The 23,553-nt window shown below is 52.5% G+C and overlaps 6 pseudogenes; all 6 read right to left on the reverse strand.

Annotated features, from left to right (window-relative positions):
- Positions 1–2,145: 2,145 nt before the first annotated feature.
- LOC130141411 (feather beta keratin-like) lies at positions 2,146–2,895 on the reverse strand (annotated as a pseudogene).
- A 2,027-nt stretch (positions 2,896–4,922) lies between these two features.
- On the reverse strand, positions 4,923–5,906 carry LOC130141397 (feather beta keratin-like; annotated as a pseudogene).
- Positions 5,907–8,292: 2,386 nt separating this feature from the next.
- Positions 8,293–9,042, reverse strand: LOC130141415 (feather beta keratin-like; annotated as a pseudogene).
- A 2,386-nt stretch (positions 9,043–11,428) lies between these two features.
- LOC130141416 (feather beta keratin-like) lies at positions 11,429–12,178 on the reverse strand (annotated as a pseudogene).
- A 3,253-nt stretch (positions 12,179–15,431) lies between these two features.
- Positions 15,432–16,415, reverse strand: LOC130141408 (feather beta keratin-like; annotated as a pseudogene).
- A 2,237-nt stretch (positions 16,416–18,652) lies between these two features.
- On the reverse strand, positions 18,653–19,383 carry LOC130141410 (feather beta keratin-like; annotated as a pseudogene).
- Positions 19,384–23,553: the final 4,170 nt, after the last annotated feature.

Here is a 23,553-nt window from a genome sequence, read left to right on the forward strand (position 1 = left end):
CGTTCAGCCACACAGGCTCCTTTCAAGTGACGGTATTAGAGGCCAAAGCTTTTCCAGAGGAAATGACATGTCAGCACAGGCAGATGATGCAGCCAGTGATGGGGAGTGTCCCACCTCGCCAGCCCCATGCCCTGCAGGGCATCACTTTAAAGTGTTTCCTGATGAATGAGGCAGGTCCCCCCAGAGCCCACAGGCTTCAGCCTGGACATCCACATGCAAGGGTCGGCACCATCAGTTGCGCTCTCTCATGCTGTACTCACTCACACCGTGTCACGCATGCTCTTTCTAGGCTGGGCACCTCTGCTCTTGCCTTTCAGACTCTCTCTCTCTCTGAGATTGGGCTTTGATCTCGGCAGAGCTTTGCCTGCCTCTTTTGCCATCTTCCATCAATCCTCCATCCCCACATGCCTCAGCCAGCAGACAGCCCGTGGCTCAGAATGAAGGCTCTTCCCCTCCCAGCGCTCTTTGCTGGACACCTCTGGCTAGGTGTGATGCACGCCTGTGACCAAGGCACGTGTTGACCAATCCATACGCGTCCTTCCTCCAGCCCGTGCCTTGCCCACAACTTTGCTTTGGCCATCAAGGCTGCTGGCACAGCACGCACAACCAGATTCGTGGCAGGATTTCCACAGGACACCCAACAGGCTCAGGGGCAAGCAGGGTCCATGACCCTCTGCAGGGACTCCTGGAGAAGCACAGCTCAAGAGGTGCCTCCTTGAGGATCTACCTGAAGCAGGACCAGAGCAGCAGGACCAATGTATTGGCATTGGAGGACATGGGCATGGGAAGGAGGGACCGAGAAGCCAGCTGGCGGGGTCCCACTCCCTCAGCCTTCCCAGCCTGGGGCCTGATGAGGGGGGCACAAGGATCACTGCTTGGGACGCCTCCAGGCACAGCCTGCGCAGCAGCAAGCGTGGGCTTTCTGGAGAATTTGCTGTGCGTCTGCTCCAGACTCACGTCCCTTCAGGACACTGTGACATACACTGAAGGACTCTGCAATACTTAGTGATTCTGACCACAAAACTGCTCTGGTGGGGGCAGAGAGGCTTTTCCTGCTCCCTTCCAGCCAACGGCAGAGATTCCAGGACACGTCACCAACACTACCCATCACTTTCAGATGAGGCAGGACGATCCCTTTCATTCCATGCCCCTCACTTGCCCATGTTACACACCCATGCTCAGCCTGTGCCTCTTGTGCCAAAATCTAGCAGAGGGCTCACATCTCCCTTTACACAGCTGCCCTGGCTGCACATGCCCCTTCAACTCCCTGGGGGCTCCCTGCAGTTCCAGCCTTGGGAAGATGTGCTGGCAGGAGAAAAGGGCAAGAGCACATTGCAGGCAGTAACGTGCAGTCAGAGCCTTGGCCCGGTGGGTGTCAGCCTGTACAGAAATGTCCTCCAGCAGGTCAATGGCTTGCCTCACCATCTGGAAGCCAGTATCCAACCACGCTTGTTGCTCTCATGGCCCTTGGGGAAGCTCCTGGATGCCCTTTGCATAATCACACAATACCACACACATTTCCACCACCTGATGTCTCTTCCAATGACTGTGGTTATTGAGGGTTCTCAACTCCTCCAAGCATGATGCTGGTCCACTACTGGCCCTTACGCACACACCCTTTCCCCTCCAGGGCATCCCATCTCCCCCTGGACAGCATTTCTGGGCATCCCAGGAGGGAAGGAACATGAGGAGACATCAAGTTACAATGCAGCATCAGCTTTAATGAGTCTAAAGAGAGAAACAAAGCAGTGTGTGTTGGAAGGGACACGGTCCAGGCTGCTACAAGGGCAGTGACAGCCAGGCATGCCCTCACAGCAATGGGACGCATGTCATGGATACACATGGGGAGAGGGTGATGAGCAGGACCCCTCTCAGCTTGCTTCAGGATGAACCCATGGCACAGGACAGCACGAGGCATCAGGGCATCATGAAATGGAGAAGAAAGCGGGAGGAGAAGGAGATGACAACACCAGCTGGCCGTGTTTCCAGACAGCCCAGGATGGCACCTGGCTTCCTTCCCTCCTTTGCAGGAGGGCACGCGGGTGCTCAGCCCATCTGGAAACTCTGGCCAGCAGCTCCGTCCTCAGTCCGGCACCTGGCTTTGGGCTTCCCGGTCAATGCACTCGCTGGACGTCCGGCCCGGCTTTAGCAGGGCAGGCATCTTCTGCTCATGTAGCGGCCACCAAGGCCAGAGAGGCTAAAGCCCCCGGAGTTGATGGGCACTCCCTCCTCACTCAGGATGCTGCCCACAGCAGCGGAGGTGCTGGATCCCACGGCGGTGTTCTGGGGGAAGGAGCTGAGGATGGGTCCGGGCAGGGTCACCACCACGGGAGAGGGCTGGATCACCACGCGGGAGTCCTGGCACTGCCTGACGCAGGGCTCGTTGCAGCTGTTGGCAAGCGGGGTTGGGCCACAGGGGCGGCACAGATCGTAGCAGGACATGGCTGAGGGACGGAGGTGCACCTGGGAGGGAGGGCACGGAAAGCACACGCAGCATGAGAGGGGCAGCCTGACAGCCTGCTCGGCAAGAGCAACGCCACAGGCTGGGGAGCAGGGAAAGCCTGCGTTTGGGAGAAGAGAGGTTCAAGAGCCCAGAGCCCACAGGGAGCCTGGAAAACAAAGCCCAGGATCTTCTCCGAGAGAAGTGCAGCAGACAGTAAGGTGGACAGAGACACTGGGAGCACGATGAAGGAGCAAGGCTCTCAACAAAAGCTACACCGAGACAAAGGGACAAAGAGGAGAAGAAGAGAAAGAGGAGAGTGAGGCAAAGGTGTTTGCAGCTCACCTTGTTCACCAAGGAGGAGAAGGCAGGAGAAGTGGATGAGGATACCTGCAGCTGGACTGGCTTTTATACTGCTCCAGACCGCCCCAGGCCCAGAGGCACCCTTTGTGCATGTAATGTGTTTACCAACAAGCCCATCTTGCATGCAAAACTTCTCAATTAAAGAAATGAGAACACTGCTTATGTTCCCTGCAACGCTGCCTTTTCATTTCCTTGTTCATGACATGGCCGTTCAGCCACACAGGCTCCTTTCAAGTGACGGTATTAGAGGCCAAAGCTTTTCCAGAGGAAATGACACGTCAGCACAGGCAGATGATGCAGCCAGTGATGGGGAGTGTCCCACCTCGCCAGCCCCATGCCCTGCAGGGCATCACTTTAAAGTGTTTCCTGATGAATGAGGCAGGTCCCCCCAGAGCCCACAGGCTTCAGCCTGGACATCCACATGCAAGGGTCGGCACCATCAGTTGCGCTCTCTCATGCTGTACTCACTCACACCGTGTCACGCATGCTCTTTCTAGGCTGGGCACCTCTGCTCTTGCCTTTCAGACTCTCTCTCTCTCTGAGATTGGGCTTTGATCTCGGCAGAGCTTTGCCTGCCTCTTTTGCCATCTTCCATCAATCCTCCATCCCCACATGCCTCAGCCAGCAGACAGCCCGTGGCTCAGAATGAAGGCTCTTCCCCTCCCAGCGCTCTTTGCTGGACACCTCTGGCTAGGTGTGATGCACGCCTGTGACCAAGGCACGTGTTGACCAATCCATACGCGTCCTTCCTCCAGCCCGTGCCTTGCCCACAACTTTGCTTTGGCCATCAAGGCTGCTGGCACAGCACGCACAACCAGATTCGTGGCAGGATTTCCACAGGACACCCAACAGGCTCAGGGGCAAGCAGGGTCCATGACCCTCTGCAGGGACTCCTGGAGAAGCACAGCTCAAGAGGTGCCTCCTTGAGGATCTACCTGAAGCAGGACCAGAGCAGCAGGACCAATGTATTGGCATTGGAGGACATGGGCATGGGAAGGAGGGACCGAGAAGCCAGCTGGCGGGGTCCCACTCCCTCAGCCTTCCCAGCCTGGGGCCTGATGAGGGGGGCACAAGGATCACTGCTTGGGACGCCTCCAGGCACAGCCTGCGCAGCAGCAAGCGTGGGCTTTCTGGAGAATTTGCTGTGCGTCTGCTCCAGACTCACGTCCCTTCAGGACACTGTGACATACACTGAAGGACTCTGCAATACTTAGTGATTCTGACCACAAAACTGCTCTGGTGGGGGCAGAGAGGCTTTTCCTGCTCCCTTCCAGCCAACGGCAGAGATTCCAGGACACGTCACCAACACTACCCATCACTTTCAGATGAGGCAGGACGATCCCTTTCATTCCATGCCCCTCACTTGCCCATGTTACACACCCATGCTCAGCCTGTGCCTCTTGTGCCAAAATCTAGCAGAGGGCTCACATCTCCCTTTACACAGCTGCCCTGGCTGCACATGCCCCTTCAACTCCCTGGGGGCTCCCTGCAGTTCCAGCCTTGGGAAGATGTGCTGGCAGGAGAAAAGGGCAAGAGCACATTGCAGGCAGTAACGTGCAGTCAGAGCCTTGGCCCGGTGGGTGTCAGCCTGTACAGAAATGTCCTCCAGCAGGTCAATGGCTTGCCTCACCATCTGGAAGCCAGTATCCAACCACGCTTGTTGCTCTCATGGCCCTTGGGGAAGCTCCTGGATGCCCTTTGCATAATCACACAATACCACACACATTTCCACCACCTGATGTCTCTTCCAATGACTGTGGTTATTGAGGGTTCTCAACTCCTCCAAGCATGATGCTGGTCCACTACTGGCCCTTACGCACACACCCTTTCCCCTCCAGGGCATCCCATCTCCCCCTGGACAGCATTTCTGGGCATCCCAGGAGGGAAGGAACATGAGGAGACATCAAGTTACAATGCAGCATCAGCTTTAATGAGTCTAAAGAGAGAAACAAAGCAGTGTGTGTTGGAAGGGACACGGTCCAGGCTGCTACAAGGGCAGTGACAGCCAGGCATGCCCTCACAGCAATGGGACGCATGTCATGGATACACATGGGGAGAGGGTGATGAGCAGGACCCCTCTCAGCTTGCTTCAGGATGAACCCATGGCACAGGACAGCACGAGGCATCAGGGCATCATGAAATGGAGAAGAAAGCGGGAGGAGAAGGAGATGACAACACCAGCTGGCCGTGTTTCCAGACAGCCCAGGATGGCACCTGGCTTCCTTCCCTCCTTTGCAGGAGGGCACGCGGGTGCTCAGCCCATCTGGAAACTCTGGCCAGCAGCTCCGTCCTCAGTCCGGCACCTGGCTTTGGGCTTCCCGGTCAATGCACTCGCTGGACGTCCGGCCCGGCTTTAGCAGGGCAGGCATCTTCTGCTCGTGTAGCGGCCACCAAGGCCAGAGAGGCTAAAGCCCCCGGAGTTGATGGGCACTCCCTCCTCACTCAGGATGCTGCCCACAGCAGCGGAGGTGCTGGATCCCACGGCGGTGTTCTGGGGGAAGGAGCTGAGGATGGGTCCGGGCAGGGTCACCACCACGGGAGAGGGCTGGATCACCACGCGGGAGTCCTGGCACTGCCTGACGCAGGGCTCGTTGCAGCTGTTGGCAAGCGGGGTTGGGCCACAGGGGCGGCACAGATCGTAGCAGGACATGGCTGAGGGACGGAGGTGCACCTGGGAGGGAGGGCACGGAAAGCACACGCAGCATGAGAGGGGCAGCCTGACAGCCTGCTCGGCAAGAGCAACGCCACAGGCTGGGGAGCAGGGAAAGCCTGCGTTTGGGAGAAGAGAGGTTCAAGAGCCCAGAGCCCACAGGGAGCCTGGAAAACAAAGCCCAGGATCTTCTCCGAGAGAAGTGCAGCAGACAGTAAGGTGGACAGAGACACTGGGAGCACGATGAAGGAGCAAGGCTCTCAACAAAAGCTACACCGAGACAAAGGGACAAAGAGGAGAAGAAGAGAAAGAGGAGAGTGAGGCAAAGGTGTTTGCAGCTCACCTTGTTCACCAAGGAGGAGAAGGCAGGAGAAGTGGATGAGGATACCTGCAGCTGGACTGGCTTTTATACTGCTCCAGACCGCCCCAGGCCCAGAGGCACCCTTTGTGCATGTAATGTGTTTACCAACAAGCCCATCTTGCATGCAAAACTTCTCAATTAAAGAAATGAGAACACTGCTTATGTTCCCTGCAACGCTGCCTTTTCATTTCCTTGTTCATGACATGGCCGTTCAGCCACACAGGCTCCTTTCAAGTGACGGTATTAGAGGCCAAAATATTTCCATGGAAAATTAGAAATCAGCAGAGGCAGATGATGCAACCAATGATGAGGAGTGTCCCACCTCACCAGGTGATGCCAGACCCTTGCCCTCCAGGGCCTCACTTGAAGGATTCTCATAATATATGAGGCATGTTTTCTGGCCTTCCTAAAATTTAAGGCCAGATTAAAATATTTGCTGTGACAGTGGTCGCTATATCCATCACAGTATGCAATATTTTACTCTATCAATGTTAGGTTTAAATTACTCAGTCAGCATGTAAGTTGACTAAAACACTTTTAGGTTGTATTTTCAAAACATTTTTATCAAGATAAATCCGTATGCTCTTTGTTATTTTTTAACTTACTTCGACAACCTCCAGCAGCCTCCAGTGTACAGTAGAAGAATGATTGAGAGGTGGATAGACTGGTCTCCAACACACATGAAGTGTACTCCCCACCCAAACTCCAAAAGTCAGTGTTGGGGCTTCCCAATTGTTCATTTTTCATCTGCAAAGGTACCAAACACCTCTTCTTTGACCTGACACATTATCTCCATAATAGGCACTGCAAAAACCCTGGATAGCGTTCCATGAGACAATAAAACTCATCACAAGTACTCATGGTGGGGGAACATCAACAAGGGTATGCTGGAGTCCAGCAGACATAAGGATCTCCGTTTCCTCTGCCCAAACGTCTCAGCATATGCACACATCCAGTTTCCCAGTGGCCTGTGCAACACCCACAGTCAGAACCTATGGGCTCCAGTGACGGGCCACAGCGTATTCTCTCTGGTCACGTCCTGCAGATGCCGCCTTCCCTCCCTGGTACCATCTTCTCACCCCACCTTGCTCCTGCTGGCAGCTCAGCCTGGCTCAGGAGCGTTGCTGGGGAGGGCATTTCCTGAGGGCCTTCCTGCGGAGCAGGGCACAGGGGCCTTGCGGTGGCAGCTGTCCTGCAGGGAAGACAGGCCTTGAGCCATGGCAAAAGGCACTGTAGGGGTTCACGCAGCGTATGGGACAGAACAGGAGGTGCCCCTCTCTCCACCTGAAACAGGACAGGGGCACGGGATAAAAACACCAGTTGTGGAGGACTAGAGCACGCTGGAGCAAGGCAGAGGCAGTTGTCCTCTCCCACATCTCCTGTGGCAGGAGCAACCACCACATCCCGGTGGAGTAGGCCCCACCAACTACACGCCGCCTCCATGCACCAGCAAAGTCACTTTCCTCCCTGACATCTGAGGTCTTGCAATTCAGGGCAGAAGGGCAGGAAGAGACAATGGCTGCATCGTGGAGGGTGCCTTCTTTCCTTCCCCTGCTGTGCAAGGGAACGAGAGGGACTTGCTAAATGCCCACACTTCACTGTCATGAAGGCCACGTGGCCTCCCAAGCAGGGACTGTGGCGCTGTGCCAGTGTTGCTGAGTACTTGAGAAAAGGGCCTGGTGGGCACAAAGAGGTGGCCTGAGAGCCAAGTGAAAGTTTGCAATTCCATTGGCATCTGGCACACATCAAGCACCTCTTGGAGCCATTGAAAACATGGCAAGAGATATGCCAAGAGCCACAAAGGTATGGTGTTCAGAACCCAGGAAGGTGGGTGGCCTCAGGAAGGACATACCACATATAAAAAGTCACATACAACTTAAAATTTCCACTGGACACATACCCCCAATTCCAAAGGAATGATGCAAGAGCAACACATACTTTCAACCTCAACTTTGCCCTGTATACCATCCCATCTCCCTCTGAACAGTTTGGCTGGGCATCCCAGGAGGGAAGGAACATGAGGAGACATCAAGTTACAATGCAGCATCAGCTTTAATGAGTCTAAAGAGAGAAACAAAGCAGTGTGTGTTGGAAGGGACACGGTCCAGGCTGCTACAAGGGCAGTGACAGCCAGGCATGCCCTCACAGCAATGGGACGCATGTCATGGATACACATGGGGAGAGGGTGATGAGCAGGACCCCTCTCAGCTTGCTTCAGGATGAACCCATGGCACAGGACAGCACGAGGCATCAGGGCATCATGAAATGGAGAAGAAAGCGGGAGGAGAAGGAGATGACAACACCAGCTGGCCGTGTTTCCAGACAGCCCAGGATGGCACCTGGCTTCCTTCCCTCCTTTGCAGGAGGGCACGCGGGTGCTCAGCCCATCTGGAAACTCTGGCCAGCAGCTCCGTCCTCAGTCCGGCACCTGGCTTTGGGCTTCCCGGTCAATGCACTCGCTGGACGTCCGGCCCGGCTTTAGCAGGGCAGGCATCTTCTGCTCATGTAGCGGCCACCAAGGCCAGAGAGGCTAAAGCCCCCGGAGTTGATGGGCACTCCCTCCTCACTCAGGATGCTGCCCACAGCAGCGGAGGTGCTGGATCCCACGGCGGTGTTCTGGGGGAAGGAGCTGAGGATGGGTCCGGGCAGGGTCACCACCACGGGAGAGGGCTGGATCACCACGCGGGAGTCCTGGCACTGCCTGACGCAGGGCTCGTTGCAGCTGTTGGCAAGCGGGGTTGGGCCACAGGGGCGGCACAGATCGTAGCAGGACATGGCTGAGGGACGGAGGTGCACCTGGGAGGGAGGGCACGGAAAGCACACGCAGCATGAGAGGGGCAGCCTGACAGCCTGCTCGGCAAGAGCAACGCCACAGGCTGGGGAGCAGGGAAAGCCTGCGTTTGGGAGAAGAGAGGTTCAAGAGCCCAGAGCCCACAGGGAGCCTGGAAAACAAAGCCCAGGATCTTCTCCGAGAGAAGTGCAGCAGACAGTAAGGTGGACAGAGACACTGGGAGCACGATGAAGGAGCAAGGCTCTCAACAAAAGCTACACCGAGACAAAGGGACAAAGAGGAGAAGAAGAGAAAGAGGAGAGTGAGGCAAAGGTGTTTGCAGCTCACCTTGTTCACCAAGGAGGAGAAGGCAGGAGAAGTGGATGAGGATACCTGCAGCTGGACTGGCTTTTATACTGCTCCAGACCGCCCCAGGCCCAGAGGCACCCTTTGTGCATGTAATGTGTTTACCAACAAGCCCATCTTGCATGCAAAACTTCTCAATTAAAGAAATGAGAACACTGCTTATGTTCCCTGCAACGCTGCCTTTTCATTTCCTTGTTCATGACATGGCCGTTCAGCCACACAGGCTCCTTTCAAGTGACGGTATTAGAGGCCAAAATATTTCCATGGAAAATTAGAAATCAGCAGAGGCAGATGATGCAACCAATGATGAGGAGTGTCCCACCTCACCAGGTGATGCCAGACCCTTGCCCTCCAGGGCCTCACTTGAAGGATTCTCATAATATATGAGGCATGTTTTCTGGCCTTCCTAAAATTTAAGGCCAGATTAAAATATTTGCTGTGACAGTGGTCGCTATATCCATCACAGTATGCAATATTTTACTCTATCAATGTTAGGTTTAAATTACTCAGTCAGCATGTAAGTTGACTAAAACACTTTTAGGTTGTATTTTCAAAACATTTTTATCAAGATAAATCCGTATGCTCTTTGTTATTTTTTAACTTACTTCGACAACCTCCAGCAGCCTCCAGTGTACAGTAGAAGAATGATTGAGAGGTGGATAGACTGGTCTCCAACACACATGAAGTGTACTCCCCACCCAAACTCCAAAAGTCAGTGTTGGGGCTTCCCAATTGTTCATTTTTCATCTGCAAAGGTACCAAACACCTCTTCTTTGACCTGACACATTATCTCCATAATAGGCACTGCAAAAACCCTGGATAGCGTTCCATGAGACAATAAAACTCATCACAAGTACTCATGGTGGGGGAACATCAACAAGGGTATGCTGGAGTCCAGCAGACATAAGGATCTCCGTTTCCTCTGCCCAAACGTCTCAGCATATGCACACATCCAGTTTCCCAGTGGCCTGTGCAACACCCACAGTCAGAACCTATGGGCTCCAGTGACGGGCCACAGCGTATTCTCTCTGGTCACGTCCTGCAGATGCCGCCTTCCCTCCCTGGTACCATCTTCTCACCCCACCTTGCTCCTGCTGGCAGCTCAGCCTGGCTCAGGAGCGTTGCTGGAGAGGGCATTTCCTGAGGGCCTTCCTGCGGAGCAGGGCACAGGGGCCTTGCGGTGGCAGCTGTCCTGCAGGGAAGACAGGCCTTGAGCCATGGCAAAAGGCACTGTAGGGGTTCACGCAGCGTATGGGACAGAACAGGAGGTGCCCCTCTCTCCACCTGAAACAGGACAGGGGCACGGGATAAAAACACCAGTTGTGGAGGACTAGAGCACGCTGGAGCAAGGCAGAGGCAGTTGTCCTCTCCCACATCTCCTGTGGCAGGAGCAACCACCACATCCCGGTGGAGTAGGCCCCACCAACTACACGCCGCCTCCATGCACCAGCAAAGTCACTTTCCTCCCTGACATCTGAGGTCTTGCAATTCAGGGCAGAAGGGCAGGAAGAGACAATGGCTGCATCGTGGAGGGTGCCTTCTTTCCTTCCCCTGCTGTGCAAGGGAACGAGAGGGACTTGCTAAATGCCCACACTTCACTGTCATGAAGGCCACGTGGCCTCCCAAGCAGGGACTGTGGCGCTGTGCCAGTGTTGCTGAGTACTTGAGAAAAGGGCCTGGTGGGCACAAAGAGGTGGCCTGAGAGCCAAGTGAAAGTTTGCAATTCCATTGGCATCTGGCACACATCAAGCACCTCTTGGAGCCATTGAAAACATGGCAAGAGATATGCCAAGAGCCACAAAGGTATGGTGTTCAGAACCCAGGAAGGTGGGTGGCCTCAGGAAGGACATACCACATATAAAAAGTCACATACAACTTAAAATTTCCACTGGACACATACCCCCAATTCCAAAGGAATGATGCAAGAGCAACACATACTTTCAACCTCAACTTTGCCCTGTATACCATCCCATCTCCCTCTGAACAGTTTGGCTGGGCATCCCAGGAGGGAAGGAACATGAGGAGACATCAAGTTACAATGCAGCATCAGCTTTAATGAGTCTAAAGAGAGAAACAAAGCAGTGTGTGTTGGAAGGGACACGGTCCAGGCTGCTACAAGGGCAGTGACAGCCAGGCATGCCCTCACAGCAATGGGACGCATGTCATGGATACACATGGGGAGAGGGTGATGAGCAGGACCCCTCTCAGCTTGCTTCAGGATGAACCCATGGCACAGGACAGCACGAGGCATCAGGGCATCATGAAATGGAGAAGAAAGCGGGAGGAGAAGGAGATGACAACACCAGCTGGCCGTGTTTCCAGACAGCCCAGGATGGCACCTGGCTTCCTTCCCTCCTTTGCAGGAGGGCACGCGGGTGCTCAGCCCATCTGGAAACTCTGGCCAGCAGCTCCGTCCTCAGTCCGGCACCTGGCTTTGGGCTTCCCGGTCAATGCACTCGCTGGACGTCCGGCCCGGCTTTAGCAGGGCAGGCATCTTCTGCTCATGTAGCGGCCACCAAGGCCAGAGAGGCTAAAGCCCCCGGAGTTGATGGGCACTCCCTCCTCACTCAGGATGCTGCCCACAGCAGCGGAGGTGCTGGATCCCACGGCGGTGTTCTGGGGGAAGGAGCTGAGGATGGGTCCGGGCAGGGTCACCACCACGGGAGAGGGCTGGATCACCACGCGGGAGTCCTGGCACTGCCTGACGCAGGGCTCGTTGCAGCTGTTGGCAAGCGGGGTTGGGCCACAGGGGCGGCACAGATCGTAGCAGGACATGGCTGAGGGACGGAGGTGCACCTGGGAGGGAGGGCACGGAAAGCACACGCAGCATGAGAGGGGCAGCCTGACAGCCTGCTCGGCAAGAGCAACGCCACAGGCTGGGGAGCAGGGAAAGCCTGCGTTTGGGAGAAGAGAGGTTCAAGAGCCCAGAGCCCACAGGGAGCCTGGAAAACAAAGCCCAGGATCTTCTCCGAGAGAAGTGCAGCAGACAGTAAGGTGGACAGAGACACTGGGAGCACGATGAAGGAGCAAGGCTCTCAACAAAAGCTACACCGAGACAAAGGGACAAAGAGGAGAAGAAGAGAAAGAGGAGAGTGAGGCAAAGGTGTTTGCAGCTCACCTTGTTCACCAAGGAGGAGAAGGCAGGAGAAGTGGATGAGGATACCTGCAGCTGGACTGGCTTTTATACTGCTCCAGACCGCCCCAGGCCCAGAGGCACCCTTTGTGCATGTAATGTGTTTACCAACAAGCCCATCTTGCATGCAAAACTTCTCAATTAAAGAAATGAGAACACTGCTTATGTTCCCTGCAACGCTGCCTTTTCATTTCCTTGTTCATGACATGGCCGTTCAGCCACACAGGCTCCTTTCAAGTGACGGTATTAGAGGCCAAAATATTTCTGGGCCGCTGACACAGAACCAAAGAAAAAAGATTAAGGCAAAGAGAAGGAAACGGCGTAATTCGCCGGACGATGCCAACATCTTGCCCTCCTGGCGTTGGTTTTCAGATTTTGGCCCACCAAATGCAGCCTCATCGCCTTGTAAACCTTTCATTGAAGGCCAGGCTTCCAACAAGCTTCCCATGGGAGGCCAGTCAGCTTTCCCTATCGACCAGCTCAGGCTGCCTGAGGCACCAGCTTCCCAAGCACGCCAGCTCTGCCCTTGGGCTTTAGCCCTTCCTTGATACTGAGCGTTGCTCTCGGCAGAAATAAGCCTAGCTCTTTTCTCTCTCAGCTCTGTCAGCAGCATCTAGAGGTCCCCAGTCCCCACCACAGGCACCTTTCGGAAAGAAGGATGTTGCTCTGACACAACCAGGTATTGTTTGCCATTCCTGGTAGACTGGCATGCACCCCCAGAACAAGGCACCTGCTGGGGACTAAATACAAGCCCTTTCCTCCTCCTCCTCCTCCTCCTCCTCACGGTCCATGACTCAGCTTCTGCTGTGGCTCCGCATACTGGCAGGACAGCACATGCAGTTCCAAACTCTCAGCAAGATTTCCATGCAACACATCACTCTCCACAGAAACAAGCGAGGGCTGGCAGTGCCAGCAAGGACAGCCTGGAGAGCAGCAGGTGTCAGGATCTCCCCAGGGATGCATTCCAAGGGAAGGATTCCATGCTCGGCACAAGTGTTCCCAGGGCAGAAAGCCAGCTGAATGTCCCCAACAGGAATGAAAGCCCAGCTTGGGGCACAAGCCGCATTCCTCTGACACCCCAGCCATGTCCTCACTGCAAGGAGTCCTTCCCCAATTAGGCTGGGACTCCACCAGGGACAGGCAGCTCTCTAATCACACGGGCGCGGGCCAAATTCCTCATTTAAGGTGATGAAGAGAGCTTAGAAGTCACGTTGGTTAAAATGATGACAGTGAAAGCCCATCAAAGTAGAAACGCTGCCAGGGGTCAGTGAGAGCCAATTGCTCCCTGCTGGCTGAGAGCCAGGAGGTGAGATGACAACAAGGCCAGGAGGGCAGCAGCCTCACTAGCAATGGCCCCGTTGCACAGTAAGTGAGCAAGGAACATCCACAGACAGGAGACAGGTGCAGCCCAGAGACCAGCTCAACCATCAAGTTCATGGATGAAGCAGGACTGGCATCAAGCAGGACAGTCAGTCCCCACATCAGGAGCAGACCCAGTCACAGTGACCTGGTCCAACAGAGCTCACTGAATCCTGACCAGGGCCATAGTGTCCAGACACGCCCAAGGAGAGGCTGGCACATCAGTGGGTTCCTTGCACTCAGGATCAAGGGGGTTCGTGGTCAGTCATAAGCCAGCCTGCAAAGGAGCAGGAGGCTTACAGTCCTGCCAGCCAGCTGAGGAAAGGGCTAAAGGCCAGGACAGAGCTTGAATAAAGGTCTGGGTCAAAGGGAAGAGGGAGGAGAGAGAGACCGCAGGTGAGGCTGAGCAGAGCCATCGGCCTTGTTGGTACTGCACTCAGGTCACTGATGGGCAAGAGGAGGGTATCTCCTGTGCACCTGGCACAAAGGACACCAGCTCCACCTGTCACAGCAGTGGGGAGAAGGACTTGTTCCTGCAAGAAAGGATTTCATAAATAAATATAAATATTTTTAATTTTATTTTTATAAATAAAAATACATACATTTATTTTCCATAAATGCAAGATAGGTCTCTTCTTCTAAGGCTCATTTCCATCACGTCCCTGACCCAGAAAATTCACAGGTAGTGTCTCCTGCCAGGCCTTGCTACTCCCACTGTCAGCACCTATGGCAAGGCCCTGCCCAAAGGCTCCAGTGCCCGGCCACAGCCCGCTCTGGTCACGTCCTGCAGATGCCGCCTTCCCTCCCTGGTACCATCTTCTCACCCCACCTTGCTCCTGCTGGCAGCTCAGCCTGGCTCAGGAGCGTTGCTGGGGAGGGCATTTCCTGAGGGCCTTCCTGCGGAGCAGGGCACAGGGGCCTTGCGGTGGCAGCTGTCCTGCAGGGAAGACAGGCCTTGAGCCATGGCAAAAGGCACTGTAGGGGTTCACGCAGCGTATGGGACAGAACAGGAGGTGCCCCTCTCTCCACCTGAAACAGGACAGGGGCACGGGATAAAAACACCAGTTGTGGAGGACTAGAGCACGCTGGAGCAAGGCAGAGGCAGTTGTCCTCTCCCACATCTCCTGTGGCAGGAGCAACCACCACATCCCGGTGGAGTAGGCCCCACCAACTACACGCCGCCTCCATGCACCAGCAAAGTCACTTTCCTCCCTGACATCTGAGGTCTTGCAATTCAGGGCAGAAGGGCAGGAAGAGACAATGGCTGCATCGTGGAGGGTGCCTTCTTTCCTTCCCCTGCTGTGCAAGGGAACGAGAGGGACTTGCTAAATGCCCACACTTCACTGTCATGAAGGCCACGTGGCCTCCCAAGCAGGGACTGTGGCGCTGTGCCAGTGTTGCTGAGTACTTGAGAAAAGGGCCTGGTGGGCACAAAGAGGTGGCCTGAGAGCCAAGTGAAAGTTTGCAATTCCATTGGCATCTGGCACACATCAAGCACCTCTTGGAGCCATTGAAAACATGGCAAGAGATATGCCAAGAGCCACAAAGGTATGGTGTTCAGAACCCAGGAAGGTGGGTGGCCTCAGGAAGGACATACCACGTATAAAAAGTCACATACAACTTAAAATTTCCACTGGACACATACCCCCAATTCCAAAGGAATGATGCAAGAGCAACACATACTTTCAACCTCAACTTTGCCCTGTATACCATCCCATCTCCCTCTGAACAGTTTGGCTGGGCATCCCAGGAGGGAAGGAACATGAGGAGACATCAAGTTACAATGCAGCATCAGCTTTAATGAGTCTAAAGAGAGAAACAAAGCAGTGTGTGTTGGAAGGGACACGGTCCAGGCTGCTACAAGGGCAGTGACAGCCAGGCATGCCCTCACAGCAATGGGACGCATGTCATGGATACACATGGGGAGAGGGTGATGAGCAGGACCCCTCTCAGCTTGCTTCAGGATGAACCCATGGCACAGGACAGCACGAGGCATCAGGGCATCATGAAATGGAGAAGAAAGCGGGAGGAGAAGGAGATGACAACACCAGCTGGCCGTGTTTCCAGACAGCCCAGGATGGCACCTGGCTTCCTTCCCTCCTTTGCAGGAGGGCACGCGGGTGCTCAGCCCATCTGGAAACTCTGGCCAGCAGCTCCGTCCTCAGTCCGGCACCTGGCTTTGGGCTTCCCGGTCAATGCACTCGCTGGACGTCCGGCCCGGCTTTAGCAGGGCAGGCATCTTCTGCTCGTGTAGCGGCCACCAAGGCCAGAGAGGCTAAAGCCCCCGGAGTTGATGGGCACTCCCTCCTCACTCAGGATGCTGCCCACAGCAGCGGAGGTGCTGGATCCCACGGCGGTGTTCTGGGGGAAGGAGCTGAGGATGGGTCCGGGCAGGGTCACCACCACGGGAGAGGGCTGGATCACCACGCGGGAGTCCTGGCACTGCCTGACGCAGGGCTCGTTGCAGCTGTTGGCAAGCGGGGTTGGGCCACAGGGGCGGCACAGATCGTAGCAGGACATGGCTGAGGGACGGAGGTGCACCTGGGAGGGAGGGCACGGAAAGCACACGCAGCATGAGAGGGGCAGCCTGACAGCCTGCTCGGCAAGAGCAACGCCACAGGCTGGGGAGCAGGGAAAGCCTGCGTTTGGGAGAAGAGAGGTTCAAGAGCCCAGAGCCCACAGGGAGCCTGGAAAACAAAGCCCAGGATCTTCTCCGAGAGAAGTGCAGCAGACAGTAAGGTGGACAGAGACACTGGGAGCACGATGAAGGAGCAAGGCTCTCAACAAAAGCTACACCGAGACAAAGGGACAAAGAGGAGAAGAAGAGAAAGAGGAGAGTGAGGCAAAGGTGTTTGCAGCTCACCTTGTTCACCAAGGAGGAGAAGGCAGGAGAAGTGGATGAGGATACCTGCAGCTGGACTGGCTTTTATACTGCTCCAGACCGCCCCAGGCCCAGAGGCACCCTTTGTGCATGTAATGTGTTTACCAACAAGCCCATCTTGCATGCAAAACTTCTCAATTAAAGAAATGAGAACACTGCTTATGTTCCCTGCAACGCTGCCTTTTCATTTCCTTGTTCATGACATGGCCGTTCAGCCACACAGGCTCCTTTCAAGTGACGGTATTAGAGGCCAAAGCTTTTCCAGAGGAAATGACACGTCAGCACAGGCAGATGATGCAGCCAGTGATGGGGAGTGTCCCACCTCGCCAGCCCCATGCCCTGCAGGGCATCACTTTAAAGTGTTTCCTGATGAATGAGGCAGGTCCCCCCAGAGCCCACAGGCTTCAGCCTGGACATCCACATGCAAGGGTCGGCACCATCAGTTGCGCTCTCTCATGCTGTACTCACTCACACCGTGTCACGCATGCTCTTTCTAGGCTGGGCACCTCTGCTCTTGCCTTTCAGACTCTCTCTCTCTCTGAGATTGGGCTTTGATCTCGGCAGAGCTTTGCCTGCCTCTTTTGCCATCTTCCATCAATCCTCCATCCCCACATGCCTCAGCCAGCAGACAGCCCGTGGCTCAGAATGAAGGCTCTTCCCCTCCCAGCGCTCTTTGCTGGACACCTCTGGCTAGGTGTGATGCACGCCTGTGACCAAGGCACGTGTTGACCAATCCATACGCGTCCTTCCTCCAGCCCGTGCCTTGCCCACAACTTTGCTTTGGCCATCAAGGCTGCTGGCACAGCACGCACAACCAGATTCGTGGCAGGATTTCCACAGGACACCCAACAGGCTCAGGGGCAAGCAGGGTCCATGACCCTCTGCAGGGACTCCTGGAGAAGCACAGCTCAAGAGGTGCCTCCTTGAGGATCTACCTGAAGCAGGACCAGAGCAGCAGGACCAATGTATTGGCATTGGAGGACATGGGCATGGGAAGGAGGGACCGAGAAGCCAGCTGGCGGGGTCCCACTCCCTCAGCCTTCCCAGCCTGGGGCCTGATGAGGGGGGCACAAGGATCACTGCTTGGGACGCCTCCAGGCACAGCCTGCGCAGCAGCAAGCGTGGGCTTTCTGGAGAATTTGCTGTGCGTCTGCTCCAGACTCACGTCCCTTCAGGACACTGTGACATACACTGAAGGACTCTGCAATACTTAGTGATTCTGACCACAAAACTGCTCTGGTGGGGGCAGAGAGGCTTTTCCTGCTCCCTTCCAGCCAACGGCAGAGATTCCAGGACACGTCACCAACACTACCCATCACTTTCAGATGAGGCAGGACGATCCCTTTCATTCCATGCCCCTCACTTGCCCATGTTACACACCCATGCTCAGCCTGTGCCTCTTGTGCCAAAATCTAGCAGAGGGCTCACATCTCCCTTTACACAGCTGCCCTGGCTGCACATGCCCCTTCAACTCCCTGGGGGCTCCCTGCAGTTCCAGCCTTGGGAAGATGTGCTGGCAGGAGAAAAGGGCAAGAGCACATTGCAGGCAGTAACGTGCAGTCAGAGCCTTGGCCCGGTGGGTGTCAGCCTGTACAGAAATGTCCTCCAGCAGGTCAATGGCTTGCCTCACCATCTGGAAGCCAGTATCCAACCACGCTTGTTGCTCTCATGGCCCTTGGGGAAGCTCCTGGATGCCCTTTGCATAATCACACAATACCACACACATTTCCACCACCTGATGTCTCTTCCAATGACTGTGGTTATTGAGGGTTCTCAACTCCTCCAAGCATGATGCTGGTCCACTACTGGCCCTTACGCACACACCCTTTCCCCTCCAGGGCATCCCATCTCCCCCTGGACAGCATTTCTGGGCATCCCAGGAGGGAAGGAACATGAGGAGACATCAAGTTACAATGCAGCATCAGCTTTAATGAGTCTAAAGAGAGAAACAAAGCAGTGTGTGTTGGAAGGGACACGGTCCAGGCTGCTACAAGGGCAGTGACAGCCAGGCATGCCCTCACAGCAATGGGACGCATGTCATGGATACACATGGGGAGAGGGTGATGAGCAGGACCCCTCTCAGCTTGCTTCAGGATGAACCCATGGCACAGGACAGCACGAGGCATCAGGGCATCATGAAATGGAGAAGAAAGCGGGAGGAGAAGGAGATGACAACACCAGCTGGCCGTGTTTCCAGACAGCCCAGGATGGCACCTGGCTTCCTTCCCTCCTTTGCAGGAGGGCACGCGGGTGCTCAGCCCATCTGGAAACTCTGGCCAGCAGCTCCGTCCTCAGTCCGGCACCTGGCTTTGGGCTTCCCGGTCAATGCACTCGCTGGACGTCCGGCCCGGCTTTAGCAGGGCAGGCATCTTCTGCTCATGTAGCGGCCACCAAGGCCAGAGAGGCTAAAGCCCCCGGAGTTGATGGGCACTCCCTCCTCACTCAGGATGCTGCCCACAGCAGCGGAGGTGCTGGATCCCACGGCGGTGTTCTGGGGGAAGGAGCTGAGGATGGGTCCGGGCAGGGTCACCACCACGGGAGAGGGCTGGATCACCACGCGGGAGTCCTGGCACTGCCTGACGCAGGGCTCGTTGCAGCTGTTGGCAAGCGGGGTTGGGCCACAGGGGCGGCACAGATCGTAGCAGGACATGGCTGAGGGACGGAGGTGCACCTGGGAGGGAGGGCACGGAAAGCACACGCAGCATGAGAGGGGCAGCCTGACAGCCTGCTCGGCAAGAGCAACGCCACAGGCTAGGGTGTAGCCCTGGTATTGAATGGACCACTGTAATGAAAGACAAAATCCTTCTCCAACCTTCCAGGATGGTGTTAAGGAGCTGAGATTATTGAACATGAAAAAGGAACAAACATTTCAGGAAAAGTTACGCCAAGGCCAGAAGAGAAAGAGTAATAGGACAATGAATAGATACAGAGAAAGGCATTTGCTACTTACTGTGTTCACCAAGGAGGAGAAGGCAAGAGAAGTGGATGAGGATACCTGAAGTTGGACTGGCTTTTATAGTGGTCCAGACCGCCCCAGGCCCAGAAGCATCCTTTTTGCATGTAAGGTGTCACCAACAAGCTCATCTTGTGTGGGAAGCACTCTCTATTACTGAAGTAGGCTTTGATTTGGTACTTGCATAGCTCCCTCCCCATTTTCTTGCTAATGGCTTGGCCGTTCCACCCTAGAGCCTTTTTTTATGTGACATACAGATCAAATTAATTTGATGCACAGCACTGTGGATTCCAGTGATTTAGACATTTATGGTGATCTGCCTGGAAAGCAACACATTTTTCCGGCTCTATCAGTTGAGTCACTGGCTTGTCTTTCACAAGGCCATTTACAAATTGGAATGAAGCGAGACTCAGATAATTTCCATAATTGGGAAGTTTGCATGTTTTGTGCAAATATACTTCCAGGTATTTTTCTCTGTTTCTTAGGATTGCGCCAAGTATTTAGTTTGAATCCCTCATTGAGAATGAAATACTTTCTTAGATAAAATTTATTTAGGTCACATACCTTGAATAGTAGCAATTTTGTTTACTTGTCAGTCAATATTAACCTGTTTACTTCAGAAACAACATCATGGTTTATAGCTTATTATTTCACCACCTTCTAATTTTGTAGAATATCCAACTGCTTTTAATTCCCAATACACAACAAGATACCATCAGAATATTTAAAAATACGTTTTCTTCCAAGCCAACTTAAAACTTCAAGCCATTTTTAGAAAAAAACTACCTCTTGGCCTGCCAAGCAATTTCTATAATGACTCAAAGAGGGTTTTTTACTCCCCTTCTTCCAATAGTAAGCTGATATCTGTTTGGAGGATATCGTACATTTTCACATTGAGTCAGAAAACGGAGCAACTACTTGTAAGAAGAATCCTTTCCTGACATCAGTCAGACTGAGAATTAGCTCACCAAGCTGAGACTGAAAACTTTCAGACTTTATAGACTCATGTTCAAACTGTGCAAGGACAATGAATTAGACTGGTCAGCTCTGTCTACCTGGCCAGATACCGAAGTGCACATTCAAGGGATCAATTAAAATCCATTGTGAAACACAGGACAGTCCAGATACCTATGAAGTACAAAAAAACCCGCTTTTCACAAGACTTTAACTCATCCATGTACTGTCGTCAGTGAAGACTGTGATTAGTACAAGATATAAAACCATCCCATTAAATGTTTGACATGAAACTCAATGGAAAAAATGCTGCAGGTGTTGAGAGATGCTGACTTAGGAATTCAGCACAGAAAATCGGTGGTGTTTTTAAAGCAAACCAGAACAATTCTATAAAGCATTTCTCAGTGGAAACATACTGTTCAGCACCTGGTGTTGGATATGGGCTATTGGACAAGTTGTTTCCCTGGTCTAATTAGTGGTGTAATATGCTAAGTTTTTATGTGCTGGCATAACAACTTGGTATCCAGAACTTCCACTTACAGTATTCAGACAACTCTGCTGTAGGAAAGAAATTAAAGCAATTGAGAACACATGAGAAGATGGCATCCATGCAATTGCTTGGACACATACTTTCAGTTTGATTTATTGCCATACCCAAACACAGAAAACCCAACGCTTCATTCAGGTGGTGTAGCAAACAATCATTTATACTATATTGAAATAATTTGAGCTGGTAATTTTGGCTAACCAAATGAAGGAAAATGAAGTTTGAAGCTTAAATTTTCACACCATTGCATGAAACATTTCTGAAGAGAGAAATGTTTAATTTCATTCATTAAAGCAGAGCCTAATACATCACAAATACAGCAAAAGAAGAATTAAACCAACTGTGAAGGGATAAAATCATCTACCCTGCAGAGTTCCTACAAAACACCACACCCAGACTGGTGATTTAATTTTTATTACTTTTAGCATTCAGTTCAGAGAAAAATCAAATTCATTGGGAATGCATCCTGTAGTAATCATTGGGGTGAAATAAGTGGTCAATTCCAGTATTAATGGAAACATTTTTGTAAAATATTCTTTCATTCAAAACAGTATATTTCACTTCAAGTTTTTTACCTAGCAATATCAGAATCTCGATCTTTCATTTACGTCTATTATGTATTTAGAAGCCACCGAGGTGTGTCTGTCTGCAGATCCCTGGTGCTGTATAACAACAGTGAAGCTTCTCTTTCGGCTCCTTTAAAGGAAAGAACTTCAAAGTTAGTTCCAAATATTCATTAATGGTTGAGACATACAAAGTGTATAGACTATGTAAATATTGCAAGTATATGACAAAATTTAAATAGTTATGTCACTTGAATAATAACACCACTCTAAATTTGAGACTCACTGTTACTACCTAAGCAGGCAATATTTAATAGCTTCAGAAACCAGGGTTATTAATTTTTTCATTAAAAAGCAGTTTTGTGTGTGTCATAATAATAACCTTTTATAAAACTTCTAGGGCAGATCCACAGCTACTCTAAATTCTTATGACTGTATAATGCAGCAGCATCGGACAACTAAATAAAGCTGGAATATGGGTTTTTTGGAAATCGTCAACACAAACCATCCACTTCCTCAAGCATTAGCCTGCTGCCACAAGTTCTGTGCCTGTCCCTGCCATTACCACAAAAACATATTTTATACAAATCCTAAGTTATTGCTTCTCTCCCTTTTTCCTTCACAGCATATCTTTCTCCGTGAAAAATAATTTTCTCAGTTCTACTAGAAAAGTAAGTTGCCTACCTACAGAGCTAGAGCCATACATCCCTTCCAGATTCACAGTGAAAATTCACATCCAGAGACCCCACTGTAAGTGGGCTCCATCAGGCTAGACCAGGAAGGGTCTGAGACTCGCCAAGACACTTCATTGCACTGAAAAGCCTGGTATAGTATAATCACTTCTATTTCAATGTGCTGTCCGGACAGAAATTGGTATTTTCTCTTATTCTTAAGAAAAGGACATTTCTGGCCATCCTAACCCTTTTTGATAGGTGAAGTGTCATTCCACACTCAAGCTTTGGTTGGTTCCTGGGATGCTTGTTTGGACATCAACCCTGATTAAAGCATCTGCCAGTAAGAATCAGGGTGAAAAGCTGCAGCCACCAAGGATGACAAAGACATTTTGTCCCCACGTAGCTCGTCTTTAGGCTGTTGTGTCAAAAGCCATAGCTGTCAGCCCACAGGACGAGCCAGCCAGGGAAAGTGTCTCACATGCCCCGAGATCTGCCCTTCCCTACAGACAGATTTCCTGTCCGGAGTTGTTTACCTTCTACTTGTTTGCTTCTCTAATAGAGCAGTAAGGTTTTTTTCTCTCTAAATTCCTCCTAAATTATGAGGTGTGTTGGAGGGATCCCTAGGGCAGTAACTCTTATCAGGAAACTCTGCATCCTCCTTGGATCAAATGTCATATCGCAAGTACTCATTAATGATTTATACATGCAGAGTGCTGTGTTATTATACTTGAAGTGTGGTATTGGCTTCAGACACCCATGAATTGAGTAATAATATCCCTTTAAGATAAACAGATCAAAGTCATGTATGCCATTCCACTAATCAGCTCATAATCAGGTCATGATTCCTGGCCTCATAACGCTTTTATTTTTTCCTACACTGTGTTCATATTAGATACAGTCTCAGGTGACCTTGGCTCCCAGTAGGATGCAAATAATCTCCTTTCCATGGATTTGGATGTCATTGCAATGATTTCTACCATGAAGGGTAAAGCCTTATACTTTTAATCAATATTTTCTCAGGATACAAGTCATCTCAGTGACAGATTATTTTCCCTTTCTGTGATTGTGTTTCAAGAGCCATCCCCTCTCCCATAGCACAACTGCTGGTGGTTTTGGTAGGCTGCCTGTCATCAATCTGATGCTCTTGTTCCCCAAGCATCTTTCCCCTCAAATCATATTCAGCTGTGGTACTCCTAAGGACAGAAGACAGATGGGCTGGGAACTGGAGTGCACTGCTTGGAAAGCATAAACACACTTTCAGAACTCCTAGTTAATTCTGGCTTCAAATCTGGAACAGCTCTGAGATGCCTTGTTTTCAAGGCAAATGATTTCTAAGAATCTATATCCTTTGAGTCATCATGGCTTTGGCAACCAAAACCTCATCATTTTCAGTGGGAGTGCACCTTGGCTGTCGCTGTAAAGCAGGAGTAGTTTGGGTGACTTCTGTCTCCCTGGATGTCTCTCGCGGCTCACCCAGCTCAAAGCCCAACTTGTGGGGATCTCAGAGGAGGGATTACGGGGAATCACTAAGCTCTGTAT

The sequence above is a fragment of the Falco biarmicus genome, chromosome 19 (genome assembly GCF_023638135.1).
Source record: "Falco biarmicus isolate bFalBia1 chromosome 19, bFalBia1.pri, whole genome shotgun sequence".
NCBI lineage: Eukaryota > Metazoa > Chordata > Aves > Falconiformes > Falconidae > Falco > Falco biarmicus.